The sequence below is a fragment of the Schistocerca nitens genome, chromosome 4, assembly GCF_023898315.1.
Source record: "Schistocerca nitens isolate TAMUIC-IGC-003100 chromosome 4, iqSchNite1.1, whole genome shotgun sequence".
Classification (NCBI taxonomy): domain Eukaryota; kingdom Metazoa; phylum Arthropoda; class Insecta; order Orthoptera; family Acrididae; genus Schistocerca; species Schistocerca nitens.
Genome location: NC_064617.1, coordinates 816,822,370 through 816,839,606, shown reverse-complemented (window position 1 = coordinate 816,839,606; position 17,237 = coordinate 816,822,370). Strand labels below are relative to the sequence as shown.

General features: G+C 41.6%; 1 protein-coding gene across 1 annotated transcript in view; it reads right to left on the bottom strand.

The window, feature by feature from the left end:
- The window catches only part of LOC126252593 (kazrin), a gene marked incomplete at its 5' end in the record, with an annotated part of 708,940 nt that overhangs the window by 509,504 nt on the left and 182,199 nt on the right, over nt 1-17,237 (bottom strand). The gene's annotated exons all lie outside the window — the stretch shown is intronic.

The window sequence follows — 17,237 nt, the reverse complement described above, 5'->3', positions numbered from 1 at the left end:
GCTACTGTCGTTGCATTAATCCATTCAGCGCAGTGCGAGGTGGTCTTACATAGGGGTTCTAATGCAGTGCCTATGGGACCAGGTGTTTGATGATTTTTATAGTACGATTGCATTGGTTTAATTCGTGAATGCAACTGGGTTTTAGGACAAACTTTTTTATGCTTCTTATCGTTAATATTTCGGCAGCTATTTATCGTACCACACATAACGACCTAGGCTACACATACGTAACTTACGTATTCTGACAGGGTTATGTCACATTTTATTGTATTTTACTATTTATTTTAGTTAATTATTTTAAAAAATTCTTCCACTGGACATATGATTGTATGCTGTACATTTGATTGTAGTGATGCATGGCCTATTACAACTGTGTGGTACGGATTTATAAATAATAGCGTATACATATGTTCGTCTATTATGCTATATTCGAGTAAAACAGTGAAACTATTAACAACAGTGTGACATAGGCAGAAGCATATTTGCCCTAATATTAAATATAGTTTTCATGATATACAATAAGCCCTTTTAATCCACTTGATAGTTAACATGATACCTATCAATTGTTAACGTATGTTCTATATTTTTATAATAGCACATTTGTTCTACTCATTGTACAGGGGCCTGAAGATGGCAACAATGTAATGCCGAAACTGGTAGCATATACGAAGTTCATAAAATAAATTTCTACAATACATACGGCTGTTGGCAAATTATTGCATCAAGAAAGTTTGGTGTTTCTGGTGGGGACGCTCACCAGCGCTCGTTACTTGCAGTTTGTCGTTAGACCCATTATTTCGCCGTTGTTGCGGCAGGATAGTGTCGGAAGTTCCATGCGGCTTTTCGCGGATGATGCTGTAGTATACAGAGAAGTTGCAGCATTAGAAAATTGTAGTGAAATGCAGGAAGATCTGCAGCGGATAGGCACTTGGTGCAGGGAGTGGCAAATGACCTTTAACATAGACAAATGTAATGTATTGCGAATACATAGAAAGAAGGACCCTTTATTGTATGATTGTATGATAGCGGAACAAACACTGGTAGCAGTTACTTCTGTAAAATATCTGGGAGTATGCGTGCGGAACGATTTGAAGTGGAATGATCATATAAAATTAATTGTTGGTAAGGCGGGTACCAGGTTGAGATTCATTGGGAGTGTCCTTAGAAAATGTAGTCCATCAACAAAGGAGGTGGCTTACAAAACACTCGTCCGACCTATACTTGAGTATTGCTCATCAGTGTGGGATCCGTACCAGATCGGGTTGACGGAGGAGATAGAGAAGATCCAAAGAAGAGCGGCGCGTTTCGTCACAGGGTTATTTGGTAACCGTGATAGCGTTACGGAGATGTTTAACAAACTCAAGTGGCAGACTCTGCAAGAGAGGCGCTCTGCATCGTGGTGTAGCTTGCTCGCCAGGTTTCGAGAGAGTGCGTTTCTGGATGAGGTATCGAATATATTGCTTCCCCCTACTTATACCTCCCGAGGAGATCACGAATGTAAAATTAGAGAGATTAGAGCGCGCACGGCGGCTTTCAGACAGTCGTTCTTCCCGCGAACCGTATGCGACTGGAACAGGAAAGGGAGGTAATGACAGTGGCATGTAAAGTGCCCTCCGCCACACACCGTTGGGTGGCTTGCGGAGTATAAATGTAGATGTAGATGTAGGAAGGTGATACGTTGTTCCAACAAGGTAAGGCTCTCCCACACACTGCCCGCTCTGCTAGACGCGCACCAGCTTCCCTGGCCCGAACGATCTCCGGACTTGTCTCCAATCGAGCACGTGTGGGATATGATGGGACGAGGAGTGATTCGAGCGAATCGTCAACTAACGACTCTTACAGAACTACGTGAAGAGGTCGAGCAGGCGTGGCGTAACGTATCTCAGGACAGTATTTACAGTGTTTACGATTGACTGGACGTCAGAATCAGCGCCTGCACTGCCGCCCGTGGAGGATAGACTACCTACAACCGCTTGTGCTATCGCTCTGTAAATGTAATCATTTTATGTACTCCATATGCACTGTTGCAAGAACAAAGCCTGAGTGAACTGGAAACCTCTAAAACGGTATACTAATTCTTTTGGCAGTGTATGTTACTCTATATCACATTTCACGGCTTATTTACCTCTGTAAATACATTAAATGCCTTGCAATGGCACTCGAATGAGTACAAGGAAATGTATTATTATTGTGGGTGACCTGTTTTTGCTCTACATTTATTCACTTTATTTGCTGTGAAGATAATATGATGATATGATAGTCACAGTATTTGTGAAATATGCCAGTAACCTGGTACAAAGTAACGCCATCGAGATTCGAACTTACTCCTGGACAGAAATTTGTGTACTTCGTTGTTACCTGCCATTGGTACGTGTAGCGACATACGCGTAAGACATTCACATCCTCTGACATTAAACAATGTAATCAAATTGTAGTTAACATCTTTTCTAAAACATCACAGCTGTTTCAGCGTCTTCTGGAGCTAAGGTGAAGAACTTTGTCAGTTTACTTTTCGCAGATGTTACTAACAGGAAGGTGATGATATATTAAACCCTTGAGAGTCTAAGGATTTGCTTTGTTGCTACACCTCACATGCTTCCGTCATAACGGAAAGGTCATGCTGGTTATACTTTCATAATCCTTTGTTTCCCACTATGAGCTAAAATATTGTTACCTCATCATAATGGGTAACAACACCCCTACCAAACTCCATAATTTACCTGCTCATCTCTACCATAGTCTTTATGCTCGTCATTGCGTGAGATCCGTTTTACACTACTGGCCATTAAAACTGGAGCATCAGGAAGCAGAGGCAGTAACGAAATATTACTTGCTGCGCGAACACAATATAGAGCAGGAAGAATATCTGATTAGATTTGTAGGTGATTTGAGAGTAAAGAGGGTGTAAAGTGTACTTCACCGACCTGCCACCTCTGGCAACAACAATGGCTCTAGCGTGGCTATAGTCGAGGCAGGTCAGAACAGGGCGGGCAACTTACGATGTTGGATTCGTAAATCCATCACAAGAATATAACATCAGCCGGTCGAACTGTTACAGCAATATATACCGTCACTCGTTATTTTTGAACACTTTATTTAGGCTACTAGATTCAATGCCTGCAGAAGACGCTACTGAGGCATCGGAACTAGTAGCCTAAGGAAAGTGTTCTAAAATAACGGCTGATGTATTTTTCTACAATGTGCATTCTCTTATTGAAAGGTAATGTCAGGGACACTTGGATAGAGCACAGAGACTGGCCTTTACACGTCAGAAACATGGCGCCTATCATCGAAATTACTGGTATGTGAACAAGAGTTGACGGTCTTGTGTATCCTGTGGCAACCCATACCACAACGCAAGGTGCAGGGTTCGTCTATGATGACGTGGGGCCAATGTTGTGTCCAGTGTAGTACTAGGGTGCATTACTGTCGGTGCATCCCTCTGCTGGAATGTCAAGAGAAGTTAGAAAAATTGTCGCCATGCTTACAGACGTCGTCGCCTCTCAGAGTGAATATTTGTCTGCAAACAAGCACATATCCTGACTCAAGGCAAGTGACATCGCTGTGCGGTCCTGCACGGCCTAAAGAGCAACGTCCTCTCGGGCGCTAGTCGTGTAGGCCATGGAGATCCTGCGTGACATTACGGCCCTCCTAAACGTATCGAATCCAAACCTGCAGGACAGTCGTCGACCCGACCAACCGAGCCCCGATGAATTCCGACTCTTGTTGGTGTACACTGAGGTGAACAAAGTCATGGGAGACCTCGTAATATCGTGTCGGACCTTCTTTCGTCTGGCGTAGTGGAGCAGTTCGACGTGGCATGGACCCAACAAGTCGTCGGAAAGTCCCCTGCAGAAACATACAGCCATGCTGCTTCTATAACCCTCCACAATTGCGAACGTGTCGCCAGTGCAGGATTTTGTGCACGAAGTGACCTCTCGATTATGTTCCGTACATGTTTGATGGGATATACATCGGGCGATGTAGGTGGCCAAATCATTTGATCGAACTGTCCAGAATGTCCTTCAAACACATCGCGATCAATTGTGACGTGCCGCATTGTGATCCAAAAAAATTCCATCGTTATTTGAGAACTTGAATGGCAGCAAATGATCTCCAAGTCACCGAACGTAACCATTTCCAATCAATGGTAGAGGTTCAGTTGGACTGAGGACCCAGTTCATTCCATGCAAACGTAGCCCACCATCATGGAGCCACCATCAGCTTGCACAGTGCTTTGGTGGCAACTTTGGTCCGTGACTTCGCGGGACCTGTGCCACATTCGAACTCTACCATCAGCTCTCACCTACTGAACTCTACATCTACATCTACATTTACGTCTACATATATACTCCACTAGCCGCCAAGAGGTGTGTGGCGGAGTGCACAATTTTCGCCAAATTCATATTTCACCCCCTCTGTTCCACTCGCGGATCGCGCGAGGAAAAACGACTGTCTGAACGCCTCAGTACGAGCTCTTATTTCCCTTATCTTTGAGTGGTGATCATTAAGCGATTTGAAAGTTGGTGGTAATAATATCCGTTCTTCATCCTCGGCGAAGATCTGATTTCGGAATTTTGTGATCAGCCCCTTCTGTTTAGCGCGTCGTCTATTTGCAAGTGTGTCCCACTTCACACTTTCTATGAGATTTGTAACGCTCTCGTGATGGATAAATGTACCAATCACGAATCTTGCCGCTCTTCTTTGGACCTTCTCAATCTCTTGAATCAGATCTAACTGGTAAGGGTCCCATACAGACGAACAATACTCTAACGTATTGTAAGCAATTGCCTTTGTTGAAGGGCTGCATCGCTTCAGGATTCTACCAATAAACCGCAATCTAGTGTTCGCCTTGACCGTTACTTGTGTAATCTGATCATTCCATTTTAGATCATTTCGGATAGTCACACCCAGATACTTGACGGATGTTACCGCTCCCAAAGACTGGGCATTTATTTTGTACCCGTACATTAATGGGGATTTTGGCCTTGTTATACGCAGTAGGTTACACTTACTAGTATTGAGAGATAGCTGCCAGTCATTACAACACGCATTTATTTTCCGCAAATCCCGTTGATATGTTCACAACTTTCGTGTGATACCACTTTCCTGGAGACTACAGCATCATCGGCAAACAGTCTAATGCCGCTGTCAGTACTATCAACCAGATCGTTTATGTAAATCGTAAAAAGCCGCGGACCTATTACGCTGCCCTGGGGAACATCTGAAGTTACGCTTGTTTCTGTTGAAGTCACCCCACTCAGGACGACATACTGCTCTCCGTCTGTTATAAAACTTTCTGTCCAACCGCATATGTTATCGGATAGACCGCAAGCGCGCACTTTTTGGAAAGTCGAGAAATATGGCATCAACCTGGGAGAGGGTATCTAGAGCCTGTTGTATAACATGCACAAAGAGGGCCGGCTGTGTCTCGCATGACCGCTGTTTCCTGAAACCGTGCTGGTTTCTGCAGATGAGCTTCTCAGAGTCTAGAAAGGTCATTATGTCTGAACACAAAATATGTTCGACAATTCTACAATAAATCGATGTCAGTGAAATTGGCCGGCAATTATGTGCATCTGATTTTCTCCCCTTTTTATACATTGCCATGACCTGGGTCTTCTTCCAGTCCCGTGGAACTTTCCGCTGTTCCAATGATCTCTGATAGATGATGGATAAGAATGGTGCTATACTTGTAGCATAGTCAACATATAATCTTACGGGGATACCGTCTGGGCCAGATGCCTTCCTGGCGTCTAAGGATCTTAACTGTTTTACGATCCCAGATACACTATACACTCGAGACTCATCTGACCATGCCACGGTTTTCCATTAGTCTAGGGCCCAACCGATGCGGTCACGAGCCCAGCAGAGTAAAACTGAAGTGATATCAGGTGTTCCCCAGGGAAGCGTCCTGGGACCTCTGCTGTTCCTGATCTATATAAATGACCTGGGTGACGATCTGAGCAGTTCAATTAGGTTGTTCGCAGATGATGCTGTAATTTACCGTGTAGTAAGGTCATCCGAAGACCAGTATCAGTTGCAAAGGGATTTAGAAAAGATTGCTGTATGGTGTGGCAGGTGGCAGTTGACGCTAAATAACGAAAAGTGTGAGGTGATCACCATGAGTTCCAAAAGAAATCCGCTGGAATTTGATTACTCGATAAATAGTACAATTCTCAAGGCTGTCAATTCAACTAAGTACCTGGGTGTTAAAATTACGAACAAGTTCAGTTGGAAAGACCACATAGATAATATTGTGGGGAAGGCGAGCCAAAGGTTGCGTTTCATTGGCAGGACACTTAGAAGATGCAACAAGTCCCTAAAGAGACAGCTTACACTACACTCGTTCGTCCTCTGTTAGAATATTGCTGCGCGGTGTGGGATCCTTACCAGATGGGATTGACGGAGGACATCGAAAGGGTGCAAAAGAGGGCAGCTCGTTTTGTATTATCACGTAATAGGGGAGAGAGTGTGGCAGATATGATACGCGAGTTGGGATGGAAGTCAATAAAGCAAAGACGTTTTTCGTCGCGGCGAGATCTATTTACGAAATTTCGGTCACCAACTTTCTCTTCCGAATGCGAAAATATGTTGTTGAGCCCAACCTACATAGGTAGTAATGATCATCAAAATAAAATAAGAGAAATCAGAGATCGAACAGAAACGTTTAGGTGTTCGTTTTTCCCGCGGGCTGTTCGGGAGTGGAATGGTAGAGAGATAGTATGATTGTGGTTCGATGAACCCTCTGCCAAGCACTTAAATGTGAATTGCAGAGTAATCATGTAGATGTAGATGCGGGCGATGTGGTTCTATTAGCAGAGACACTCGCGTCGGTCTTCTGCTGCTGTCGCCCATTAAAGCCACATTTCACCGCGCTGTTGTAACGGATACGTTCGTCATACGTCCCACATTAATTTCTAGGGTTATTTCACGCAGTGTTGCTTGTCTGTTATCACTGACAACCCTACGCACATGCCCTTCTCTCGGTAAAGTGAAGGCCCTGTTCCACTGCGCTGTACATGGTGTCAAATGATGCCTGAAATTTTGTATTCTCGGCACATTCTTGACACCGTGGATCTCAGAATACTGAATTCCCTAAGGATTTCCAAAATGGAATCTCCCGTGTGTCTAGCTCCAACTACCATTCCACGTTCAGAGTCTGTTATTACCGTCATGCGGCCATAGTCACATTGGAAACCTTTTCGCCGGCCGGAGTGGCCGTGCGGTTCTAGGCGCTACGGTCGCAGGTTCGAATCCTGCCTCGGGCGTGGATGTGTGATGATGACCTTAGGTTAGTTAGGTTTAAGTAGTTCTAAGTTCTAGGGGACTGATGACCTGAGAAGTTAAGTCCCGTAGTGCTCAGAGCCATTTGAACCACTGTTTTGAAACCTTTTCACCTGAATCACCCCAGTGCAGATGACGTCTCCGAGAATCACTTCCCTTTTGTACCTGGTGAACGCGGTATTGCCGCCATCTGCATATGTGAATATTGCTACGCCATTAATTTAGTCACCTCAGTTTATGCTTCTCCTTTTTAGACGGGATAAGACACGATCTTCTCACTACAAATATTATTCAAATGAGATTTCTGAGTGAGAAACCTGCTACGTGGTCAGAACGTAGATGGCGTTAGTCATCCTTGCTTTGTGCGGTTGCTAGGAAATGCTAATAATTTGCAAATAATATCAATACGGCTTTTGTTGCATGTCGTGTTTATGATGCTGCAATTTTAAAGACCAGTAGTGCGTTAAGCCGGCGCAATCGGGTCAGCAAGCGGCCTGCCTCGAGTAGTGTCGGACTTTTACGACTTCAGGCGGCCCGCAGCCATATTTTGCGCGGCTGCTTCCGCTGTGTCGCCCGGCTGACTTCCTTATCGCGAAGTGTCGCGACAGCCACACACCGACTCGGCGCCTTCAGGCACTTCAGAACTTCGCCCGGCCGCGCGCTGATGTCTTATTCAGGCCGCCGTCCCATGGAAGAGTTCGCCAAGGGAAGTTAAATGCCGCAGTTCACGCTGACGAATGGTTTTCCTTTAGAAAACTAGACATTTTCTCAGTGGAGAAACAGCTGAAGTTAGGAAACTGCAGAAGTTCACTGTCGGTAATTCTATACTTGTTAGTCTTTGTTACATAGGCATTAGGGTTGGGTTGTTTGGGGAAGGAGACCAGACAGCGAGGTCATCGGTCTCATCGGATTAGGGAAGGATGGGGAAGGAAGTCGGCCGTGCCCTTTTCAAAGGAACCATCCCGGCATTTGCCTAGAGCGATTTAGGGAAATCACGGAAAACCTAAATCAGGACGGCCGGACGCGGGATTGAACCGTCGTCCTTCCGAATGCGAGTCCAGTGTCTAACCACTGCGCATGGGCATTAGGCTGTGGTCTAAAACAATTTTACGGCCTCTCTGTACATCCAAATCATTCACTGTACACAAATATAAAAAGAAAAAAGGACTGTGATTAGAAAAGCTTTACGTCTTATTGCTAAATAAAACAAATAGCACCATCTCTTCAAATCTACAATCACCATAATACCCGTCGTCATGACACCACAATTTTTAGAAACCGGTCTGATGACGTCACGACTCGACCGTTGCACGGCTTCGTGTAAACAGACCGTCTTTCGGAGCTTGTTGGGGTTTGAAACTACTATCTGAGTGTTTACAGCCTCTGATGATGTCTCCAGCATTAGGAGACGAAACGCCATACAAAGAAACATGTCCCACATCACGGCCTAATGCCCGTGTAATAAAAATCAACAAGACCAGGAAACAACTGTCTCTTTCTCATACGGGAGTGGTTGAGTTGTGCGGGAGCAATTCTTGCATTACTATTGAAAACAAACGATCCAGTTGCCAGTGGTGTTGTTTTATTCGCACGTCCAGTTTCCATTCAACTAAGTCACTTTCAAATGTAGTAAAGGGTTTCAATCGAAGGCCTAGCGGTCGCTTAATAAAATGTATTAGTTCGGAAAAATGCATCGTTGTTAGCTGGCGACGATATAATTAAGAACAAACCAGTTTCTGCTGTGTTTTGTGCCCGACCATATTTTGCAGATATGTTGGCGGAGATCTTGTTTTGTGTAGTCGACAAATACTAAGCGCTATGAAGTTGATGAATTCTTTTTGTTAAGAAGAGGGGTGGAAGGCGCCATGATGTTATGGGTCTGCGGATTTTTGGGGCTGTTATTTCGGGTGAGGATTCTGTTGATGTATTACGGATGGTTGACACTCTTAGTAAACGTGTTTTATCTTCATTCAAAGATGAATATGTAACAGAAGAATCTACTTTTCAGATAGGTTCGCTTCCTATAAATGGCTGGCCAATAAGGGCTATAATTATCTTGTTGTGAATTTGGAATTTAAAGACTATGAGACTGGATGCTACACCAATACTACTGAGCGATGCTAGAGGGGTTTGTCAGATCTGTTGTTGGCAGGGGGAATAGCCGCTATTCTGTCTTCCATGTTCACCTTGATGGTTTGTGCCGGCTGAAGAGTGTTCCCCAGGGTAGTTGTATGTTCCAGGGGCTTATGAAGATAGTAGGGAAAACGTGTAGGCGGCGAGTGGTAAGTTAAACGGAAGTGGGTATTTTCTTTTAGGGTGGGAAGGGGGAGATTTGTCTTTTGTTTATTTCAGTAATCACACTTCTTTTTTTTTTAAATTTTAAGTTTCTGTTTTTATTATTTCTGCATTTTAAAATAGTTGTTAAATTGCTTTATTTTATTATGTTTGACCGTTTTTTCTTTGTCCTTCGGTTTTTTTTAAATTTTAAGTTTGTGTTTTTATTATTTCTGCATTTTAAAGTAGTTGTTAAATTGCTTTATTTTATTATGTTTGACCGTTTTTTCTTTATCCTTCGGTTTTATTAATGGTCATGATTCTCGATTTCTCTTTTATTTTGTGTCTGATAAGTTTGATTCTTTGTTCTTGTTGCTTAAGTATTTGGTTTTCTTTATTGGTATTGGTCCTTTAAGTTCACCTATACAGCTCAACCGAAGCTTCTGATACCAGTTACAACTGCTTCGCCACGTTTGTGTTTTGAATGTTTGAAACTATTTCTACCGCGTTTTTATCGTTGTTTCATTTTGTATATTTTACTACGTGATTTTGAGGATGTTATTTCAGATCTTAGTTTGCCTCGCCCAAATACGCCATTTTCTCGAAGTAGTCCCATTAGCTTCAATATTTATTGTTAAGAATTTGTTCGATTCCGTATTTTATGTTTATATTTTTGCTCCATGGAAACGTGTTGCTCGCCATTTTGAAATAATGTTTGTGTAGCATGTTGTGGGTTCATGTGAAGTCATTGGTCAAAGTCTTCAGGTGGTGTCGACGCTCTTGTATATCACATTCTAAAATAATTGTAGCATTTGTACCTGTTACTCGAAAGCTAATTTTTATCATATCTGATGCATTTAGTAATATTTCATACCATCTATATTAATGTTGGCAGCAGCAAACTCTACCAATGAAATCTATTCTGTTGACGTCACGTATGTTGTTATGGCAAACAAATAAGCAAGTTTAATGAAAAGTAAACATTACATTTATCATTATTACGTAGCACTGTATGTATGGATGGAAGGTCACAATTTAAGCCATCACATCTTCCCATAATCAACGATTCGTCATACACACATGTAGAAACACAGTGCAATTCCACCACAGAATGCCACTGGATATTAATATTACAGGTTTTATAAATAACTATGTATACAGATTTGTAGGATTATTGTTTTGGTTTGTGACGCAGATGTAAAAGGCGCACCGCTTCGTCACTAGGGGTCCTGGAAGGGTTTAACGCTGGACAGCTCTTATGCCAACTTTCACGGTTGTTTTGACTGCTTCGTATGCAACAGGTTGACGTTGGAATCTGATTTGCGACACAATTACATCTTTCTGACGGGAAGGGAAATTCACATTACTGCTAGCAGTGTCCAAGTTCCTGCATTACTATTGTTTGTTTGTTGTGTTTACATGAAAATTTCTACTGGTGTTTACAGATTCTTAATGGATGATTACAATCTAACATCTAATCCATGAGGACGGGCAATCTAACAGTCGAGCAGGAAGCGACTGAACGATTTCAGGGAGGAGATTACCGAATCATGTCACATTTCAGACTTGATGGCTGCCTTAGTGAAACAGGATGCCTTCATCAGACCAACGGGAAACTGGTAGTTATCATAGACTGCGAACTGCTGTTTGAGAACGCTATGTTGCAACGAATTGAAGATAATTTCAGGACCAGCCGACGAACTAAATACCTTCAACGTCAGTGTGTGAAAGTCTTGAACGACAGTAGCATGCACCCGTTCAAGTACCAGACTGTACAAGACAACAGTTGATGACATTCTGCAGCGCATGGAATTCTGCCGAAAGTACATCAAGTTGCAAACATCATTCTCAAACATGTGTTTTATTTACTGACGAGGCTGCCTTCACGAGGGAGGAAATATTCAACAGCCACTGCAGCCACGTTTAGGAGTTGGAAAGACCTAAACAGCTCGTTTATTCCACCATTAACAGAGATGTGGAGCTGGTATTGTTCATGACCATCTCAATGGGCCGCATCTTCTGCCTAAAACGTTCGTTGGAGCAAACTACCGTATCCTATTCTAGGCGCCGGCCGGAGTGGCCGTGCGGTTCTAGACGCTACAGTCTGGAGCCGAGCGACCGCTACGGACGCAGGTTCTAATCCTGCCTCGGGCATGGATGTGTGTGATGTCCTTAGGTTAGTTAGGTTTAATTAGTTCTAAGTTCTAGGCGACTGATGACCTCAGTGCTCAGTGCTCAGAGCCATTTGAACCATTTGAACCTGTTCTCCGTGAAGAAACCAGGTATGTTAGAAACGGTCAGGCAACGATTATGGTTCAGCATGATGGGCCCCGTTGGTGTTAGAGGACATTTAATCAATGTTTGCCCAAATTTGTTCGAGTGGGCTGTGTGGGCCAATACTGTCGTCGTCATGTTTTCCTGACCTCACTCCTATGAATTTCTTTTTGCGGTGGGAGCTGAAGTTTTTGGTACATGAGTCACCGATAGATTCTCCAGAAGAATTGGTTACTTGTTTGACTGAAGCTGCAGCTGTATACTCCTGCTTGTTTTGAGCGTGTTAGGTAATCATTAGCGTGCAAATGCCAGCTATACATTAATGTGAACTGGCAACATTTTCAGCATCTATCTCGAACACAATATTCATCATAAGCCAATGTGAACACTTTCTCTGATCATAGTTAGCGTCAAAACATACTTAGACCCGATCAGTGGCTCACTTTACTGCCGCAACAGTTAAGAAAAGGACTACCCGACAAACTTTATAAACTAATTATACATACAAAGAAATTGTAAAGTAATATTATTTCACATTTCGCTAAGTTCTAAGATATGAATAATATGAGTTTTATCATGTTTCAAATAATTTGTACTCATATATTGGCTTTGTTTCTAAATTTGTTTATTTAATTTTACTTCCATTTGAAGTAATCCACGTTAAAATGGTTAATTATAAACTTTCAAAATAAGTTAAAGAAAAGATAATAGGTAAGTAATTCATTTGTTACGTAAAGTACTTTCTTTGTTGTACATACAATCTCTGTCCTTTTTAGTTTATAGTTCGAAGTCGTATGACGTTGGCAAGAGTGAGATGTAGTTGTTGGCGCATAGTGCAATGGCGTGCAGTTCAAATTTCGTTTTATACTTGGAAGTTAATTCAAATGATTATGTGAGATAAAATTTATGAGAGTAATTAGGCGTTGATGTTTTGTTTCATTTATGTCAATCTGTTTCGAAAAAGTGGCATACTTTTTTCATTTGCAAAACTATTGTGACTAACTGTAATGAAGAAGTTGTAAGTTTGAAGATAATATGGAGAAATAGAAATTACTATATGTGAAGTGAAGGTAATGAATCAAGAGGTAAAGGCATTTTAATGACATGGTGGTCTTATAAGAAAATCAAAATCTGCGTTTAATACCTAACGTAAATTATTTTCGTCAAGGAGCCACAAGAAAAACATGAGTAATAAATTTTTTTATTGTGCGACGTTCTTTCTCACTCATTGTGGCTGCACTATACTAGCGTTGTCATTGCTAGAAAAAGTGCACTTGACTTAAATAATAATTAAAGACGTTTCTCAAAATTGGAACATTTAATTGTTTCGTGCATTGATAGAGGGGAGGGTCGTAATGCACCAGTGGCATTTTTGTCACATAAAAGTGTTTTTATCTCCTTAACACTCAGTAATATTGCATACGTAGTTTTTTACATCTTATAAACATCTCAAATTATTGCGGAAATTCCGAGTAGGAAGCTAAGTGATACAAAAAGTAACTAGCAAAACTATTTAACAAATTCATTCACAAACGGAATGTTTGCCCTTACGTTTATTTCACAAGGCAGGAGAATGACAGCACAGACTCTTATGAAAGGCAACAATAGGTCTAAATTACAGCTTTCCGTAGGGATCGCACATTTTGAGAAAGGTAATGACTCAGCGTAAAACCATCAGTCGTCGACAACCAGGGCACTGATTTAGCTTGAGCAGAAGAACATGCACATCGCTGCTACAGCTTCTATTGGACTTTTCCGCAAGATAGTGCGAAATTCAATGCTAAAGAGGAGTCACACAAGGAGATTCGTCATCACGAAAACTGTTCTCAGCACTCCTAGAACAAGTTTTCAGAGCCTTAAACAGTTAAATCGAAGAAGGAATATGTGTTAGTCGATAATTAATTAACAGTCAGGTTCCAATTGCTGGCATGTTCTTTATTCCATTACTGGTTTCAGCTTTAGCGCCCGCTGCTTCTTTCTCATGGATTGTATGTCTATACAGATTTTTTTGTTTTTCTTTAATCGAATTTTTATGTTGTTCGCAAATTGCTACACTTTCTAATCTTTTCACGCAAATTACGGCCGTATAAGTATGATCTTTCCGAACGTACTTCGACCAAAAAACGATTCTGATAGCTGAAGTCCAAGTATTTTGTTAATCATGCATTTTGCGTTCTTGTGGTGATATTTCCATAGAAACTTTTATTTCGTAACACGTTTCTGTATATCTTACGAGAAGTGAAATACCAAATTCATAGATTTAGCTTCAAAAACTTTTTAATATAATGAAAGATTTTCTTAAACATTTTCATGGCCGCCCGGTGTAGAGGAGCTGTTCTAGGCGCTTAAGTCTGGAAACGCACGACCGCTACTGTCGCAGGTTCGAATCCTGCCTCGGGCATGGATGTATGTGATGTCCTTAGGTTAGTTGGGTTTAAGTAGTTCTAAGTTCTAGGGGACTGATGACCTCAGATGTTAAGTCCCATAGTTTCCAACTGAGAAGTCAATACCTAGTTTCATATATGTAGCTTTAAATTGCTTTAGTAGTAATTTAATAATGATGTATTTTCACTCACTGTTTTATCCTCTTAGTGGGCGAATTTTCAAAGAAGCTGAAATACATCTTTCTTTATTTATGACCGAGAAACCAAATACCAACTTTCGTAGTTATAACTTCATTACCACCTTAATAGTGACATATTTTCAAAAACCTTTCATCTCCCATTTCAGCTCTTAGAGATTTCGAAAAATCCCTTCTTAAACGACGTCTAAGCCCTCTCCAAATTTCAAGTTTCTATCCTTAGCAGTTTGGACTGGGCGATGATGAGTCACTCTGCCAGGGCCTTGCATTCGTCACTTCCGTCTCCAGATACACGTCGTAGATGTTTGAGGCTTGAAAATTTCTCTAGAACCATTCAGTTTCAGTTTATATTTAAGATATTTTCGAATGGATTTGAAAGTACTAAAGCCGAAACCGGCCGTGTAATAAAGGACATGTTAGCAGTTGGAGCGACTGTTCATTAATTTGGTACACAATCCCGCCCAACAGCACTCTCGAAAGATAGAGAAACAAATTAATGGATTACATGTCTGTTCATTAATTTGGTACACCGTTCCCGCGCAACAGCACTGTCGAAAGATAAACAAATTAATGGATTACATGTAAACTACCTCTATTTGTTGATGATATGCGTTGTTACCCTATGCTGCAACAAGAAATTAAACAACTGAATAGAGCAAATTTGAAAGTATGTTTTATAATAATTAAAATTAGACTGCAATATTTTACAATAAACGTATCGAAAGTAAAATTGTTCCCGTTAACAATGAAGTCATAGAACCAGCTACAAGTTGCGATTTTTTGGGAAGATGAAGACAGTGACTTGATGTACAGCAAAAGACGGAAGCAATGGAGTAGAAGTGGCCTCGAGTAGGTCTGATAAACTAAATAACGTTTTCCAAATAAAGCTTCATAATGTCAGCATGGAGATTATTATGCACAAATTGTCCATATGCGTGAAATATCTTTAATTTAAAAAGGCAACTTGTTTCGGGAAGTTATCCCATTATGAAATTCTAAAAACAATGAAGACATGAATCGCAATTTAGCATTATTTCACATACCAACGTACATATAATGGACATCTATTCCTGTTGCCCATGGTGCAGACCGGCTCAGTCAAAAAGGTACAAGTTGGAAAAATGAATTATCAGATGAATAAAAAATTCCCCATTTTACATGTAACATGGTATAAAGATCTTAATAACTGGTGGCGCTTAAGTCTGATACATGCGTATTTACTGATCGATGACTAAAGACTGTAACACAAGAAGTAAAGCTTCGTAACTGAAAAGAAAAGACACATGGGAATTAAGATTTGGAATTTTAATACTAATGTTAATAACTGCTGGCCGCTTAGTCAGCGCCGGCCGGAGTGGCCGTGCGATTCTAGGCGCTACAGTCTGGAGCCGAGCGACCGCTACGGTCGCAGGTTCGAATCCTGCCTCGGGCATGGATGTGTGTGACGTCCTTAGGTTAGTTATGTTTAATTAGTTCTAAGTTCTAGGCGACTGATGACCTCAGAAGTTAAGTCGCATAGTGCTCAGAGCCATTTGAGCCGCTTAGTCAGCAATGAGGCATAATAGGAATTACTAGGAGATACAGGGAAAAAGGAACCTTGAAACAGACTGAAGTGGAGAAGGCAATGACGTGACGCCAATCAAAATGCAATGGAGATGGACGGGACATGCAACGAGGCTAATGGAAGTTCGTCTCTTGATGCGGAGACTAAGAAAACGGAGATGATGATCTAACGAAGATGGACTGATACATAAGAAAACATGCAAGAGCTGTATGGCCTTGTATAGGTAAAGAACGTAGTGCTTGGAAAAGTGTTCATCCTCCAGCCGTGGAATGTAAATAGATTGGTGATTAGGGATTTATGTGAAAATTTTAGTAACTTGTGCTACTATATTTTTCAGCAGAAGCTGTTGAATGCCTCTGCGCATTTGTGTAACTGCTTGATTGGAAAGATATCGCAAGCGACTACAATTATCTTTTTGACTGGTTACAATAACGATAGTTAGAATTCGGTATATCTTTGACAAATTTCGCAGTAAAATGCAAATAATGTGAAACGCTCCTTCAACATGTCAGGAAATGCGCATTGATTTCAGGCGGTCCTACAACTTTCTTTAATAGTATTCGTACGTATGCTGTCTTTACGACTGCTACTTTCGTGATCGCAAGACACATTAGGAGAGTTTATATAGAATCTTTCAATTCGATTTCAAAATAAATTACTGCTTACATGGCAAAGAATGTGCGCAAGAATACGCCTGAAATGAATTTTACCGAGGGAGGCAGAGCTTTTTTTAAATTTATTTAACTTCTCATATTCTGGCGTTGTGGAGCTCAGCTCTTTCCAGCTAAATCCGAGCGAAATGGGAGTGGGGCAGCCGGGTTCTCAATTGGAAATATTTGCGAGGGGATCACCGGTTCCAGCGCTTGCCTTACAATCAAGGCAAACCTCCCGAAAACCTCTGTCAGAACAGCGGGGAAAGGAGCAAGTTTTAATTTCTCTCTGGGACAATATGTCCTTGAAAAATTCTATTACTTGCACCACATGTACAGTTTGCCTGCAGTCATTGTATATTTTAATACTTTTCATTCGCTGTCCACAAGGCTAATGCCACACTAGGCGATTTCTTCCGTTCGATGTAATTCGCGGCGGTAATAGTTGGCGAAGGTTGTCACACCTGACACGATTACAATGGTGACAACGCGGAAGATGAATTCGCATCAGAATGAAAACTGGGAGTCACACTGGCGACAAAGTCTATTGCTTTAGCAATTGTGTTGAAACCAATCTATTACATATCTTACAAGTTGATTCTCATCG